The sequence below is a fragment of the Branchiostoma belcheri genome, unplaced genomic scaffold (assembly GCF_001625305.1).
Source record: "Branchiostoma belcheri isolate BF01 breed outbred unplaced genomic scaffold, Haploidv18h27 scaffold229, whole genome shotgun sequence".
Lineage (NCBI taxonomy): Eukaryota > Metazoa > Chordata > Leptocardii > Amphioxiformes > Branchiostomatidae > Branchiostoma > Branchiostoma belcheri.
In genome coordinates, this window is record NW_017803813.1 from 76,056 (window position 1) to 79,730 (window position 3,675).

The following is a 3,675-nucleotide window of genomic DNA, read 5'->3' on the forward strand; positions in this document are numbered from 1 at the left end:
GGGTCTTTGGGAGCTTTTATGTGCTATTTTCTGATTGTATATAGACAACATAGCCGGTCTGGTTGAAATACCCCGTTTTAGAACTGGGCTAATCAGAAAAGACAAAAACTGTACAAACAGCCAAAAACTGGGGGTTTGGGGGGTCTTTTTTTTATTTCAACATGCAAAGATACTATACATAGTGGTGACGCACTCAAGCAACATGCTTATATTCACGTCACCTCTAGACATAAAATAAAAATTACATCACAAAACATGGGTATCGTCCAGGTAGCAAGAGAACAGAGTTTAGCTATTAAGATGTTATAAAGGGGGGTCTTTGGGAGCTTTTATGTGTTATTTTCTGATTGCATATAGACAACATAGCCGACCTGGTTGAATTACCCCAGTTTTCTTAGTACTGGGCTAATCAAAAAAGAGCCGAAGACCACCTAACCCCCAGTTCTATAAGCCTGCTACGGAGGCTGACAAACAGTTCATAAGATACGCCAAAAGCAGTTACTCAAACAACTAGATATGATTTTGGAAACGGTCAGACGTTTCTGCTAGCATCCACTAGCTTTAGTCAGTGACTGTGAGACCAGGGAATAAATGCAGGTTTATAAGCACAAAACTATTTATTTCTAGTTTTCTTGTGTGTCCTTTCTGTGATAATTCGCGCGATTTTTTCGCTCAGCGCTCCGACACCCTTTGGGGACCGCGTGAGAAATATGAGCAGCGGTGCAACAGTGAGACATTTATAACACCGGGTCATGTGACGCGCAAGGGAAATTGTCTACGGTGGCGCGGGAGTCATTTGCATGCATATTGGTTGCAAAGTCAACATCCCTTCGCTGGGTCTGTAGAGGAGGTGGGAGGGGGGGGGGGGGGTGTACAACAGTACATCAGTGATGAAGCGGTCTACAGAACTCACTCTAGGGAAAACTTCAATTTTCCTGATGAGAAATGCTAATCATGTCCTTGGTATATACGGGGAGGGAGGGGGGCAGTCTAGCTGTCCTACATACACGCTATATACTAGATGAGTAGGAGAAGATTTTATAGTTTGTACCTTTAAAGTAGGGCCTAATTCTTCCGTCGTATTCATCCAGAAGGGAGTCCAGGAATTCCGTCGGTGAGGTGCCGCTAACCACGTCCTGTCCCCCCGACTCACTCGGGCTATTCCTGCAGACGGAACGACGTGTGTTATTATAAGACAAGGCCTCTAATCCTTAAACATGTATGCTCCTATATTTTCACCATCATTGAGAAACGAGGGTGATTCGAATTTACGTAGATTATAGCTGTATATTCCTGCAGACGGAACGACGTGTGTTATTTCTCTTTAATTTCTCTCTTTTTAATTTCTCTCTTTATTTCGATACCCTTTAGTGAAAAGGCTATTCTTTCAGGGTTCATTCGAGAAAAACATACATGCAACAAATAACATAGTAAAAACACACGCATATAATACAAAAGGAGATTTACACTATATACAAATGAATGTCATTATTATGAACTAGCGTGGGAACCAATATTACATTCCCGGAAAGCAAAGATTTTTTATATTCCCGGAAAAAAGCTGCATGTACATTCACATTATGATTTAAAGTAGCGTGGGAACCAACTCGACATTCATTTTAAAATTACCGTTTACTGCTTAGCTGTCAGAATTCTTTCACATCCGCGAAAAGCAAATCCTTTTTTTTATAAATTCCTGGAAAAAAAATCTACTTTCACATTCCTGGTAAAAGCTACTTACATATTCCAGGAAATATGTCATGTGTTTACAGCTGTTAGATTAATCCATGGGCTATCATGGGGGCTTTAGGAAAACACACACCTGTAATACAGGTCTTCGTACCCTCCCCCTTTCCGGCCTCACGTACATTTCTTATCCGTGACGTCGAATTCTACTTAAACACAAACTGTATAACACAACCATTGATAACAATTCCGTCTGACGGTTTACCTCTACGTCATTCATTTCGCCGCCCCCCCCCCTAGATTTTTAAAAACTAATTTTTACAGCAAGGATTCTAGCATCGAGCAAACAGTGAGCTATGCATGGGAACCAGGGGGCGCCTCTGACAAGGGGCACTGGTGCGAGCTGTGAGGGGGATGTGTGAGCGAAACTGTGGTTATTACGGAGAGGGGGGATGGAAGGTTTGTCTGTACCTACCCGTAAGCCGTCCGCAGCCATGCCAGCAATCCACAGATGACCAGGCCGCGCAGTACATGCGGCGTTAGCGCCATGTTTTCCTCTGCTCCGCCGGAATCTTGCTAGCGTCGGCAGGTGGGGTATCAAGAAAGTTCCCATTCCTCCCCTCCTCTCCTCATCTTACCGGCATTCCAGGGTCCGTCTGCAACAAGGGAAAGCGCACACAAGCATTAGGGGGGTGACCCTCCGGGGGGTGCAGCTGGCCCCCTCACCATGAACCGGACGGGGGAGGGAGGGTGCAGCAGCCACAGAGTTTGGATGGCGCGAGGCTGGATACAACAAGGTGCTGAGCGAAATATAAGCTTTCGACGCCCGCTCGGAGCAGCAGTATCGACCGCGTTCCGCCGCCCGGCTAAAACACGCCTCCGGTGCATCCAAATGCGAAATTCCGGCACATCCCGGGCCCCGGCGAGGTCCGGTCGCGATCGCGAGGTCCAGCGGCGCGCACGAACGTGAACAGTACAACCTGCGAGGTTCCTCCTCCTCCTCCTCCTCTCACAAAACGGCTTCCTTAGCCGGTATGCGTCGCGCGTAGGGCCACCTTACGGCGCATCTGTAGTCGCGGCGCCCACCGACGGCATCAGCATATTTAATAACTCCAATGATTAATGCAATTCCGACGTATCGGTCTCATCAGCAAAGCAATCGATCCCGGCGCGATATTGCTGCGCTAGACTGTCAGTCAGTTCCCTGGCAATTTACACCGCAATTCCCAGCCGGGGATGAAAGCCGGTGCTCTTTAGGCACAAATTGATATTTGAGAAAATTATGTGGAGGTACGGAGATAAGCCCGGTACTGCCGGCAAGCCGACACAGCCTCCCGCGATCATGTGTCAAGTACGCGGCCCTTCCCAGCAGCACCCGCGACCGGGAGGCCCAATGGGTGTTTAGAGACCCTCTCTGGGAGCGCTTTGATTAATTTACAAATTATTTTCAAAGGGAGGGCTTTCATGGGCTTTCATTGCAATATGAGGTGGCTCGCTTGACCCCCAGGAAAAATTAATGCAGCGGCATTCAATCGAAGGCAATAATACCTGTACGTCACGTAAGTGGATGGCCAAGGGCCTGCGTGGAGGCGTCCGGATGGGGAGGAAGGCCTGATGGAGGAGGTTTACTTTTATTAGCGGGAAATGGAGAGAAAAAACCTGGCGCGTCAGCTACGGAATACAGGCGTGTGGGAGGACAAAAATGAATAAACGACACACCGGGCCGTTTTCCAGCAGGAGACGATTCGCGAAGAATATTATCATTGTGCTCAAGTGCATGAATGCCAAAATGGATGCCGAAACGTCTTGTGAATGATGCATGCAGTACGTCCGAAGTGCATCGCTGTACCGAAATCACAATATTTCTGGCGCCCGTGTACGGAGCTGGCTGTACTGCGGGGGAATGTGGGGAACACACGCAGCATACCGATAACCTGCACCTCACGGCCTGATCACTGCGCGCTGTTGTCAAGTGCATTTTGTATATAC

General features: G+C 47.7%; 1 pseudogene; it reads right to left on the bottom strand.

Annotated features, from left to right (window-relative positions):
- The window catches only part of LOC109470519, a 51,821-nt pseudogene extending 48,867 nt beyond the window's left edge, over positions 1 to 2,954 (bottom strand).
- Between the last annotated feature and the right edge of the window lie 721 nt (positions 2,955 to 3,675).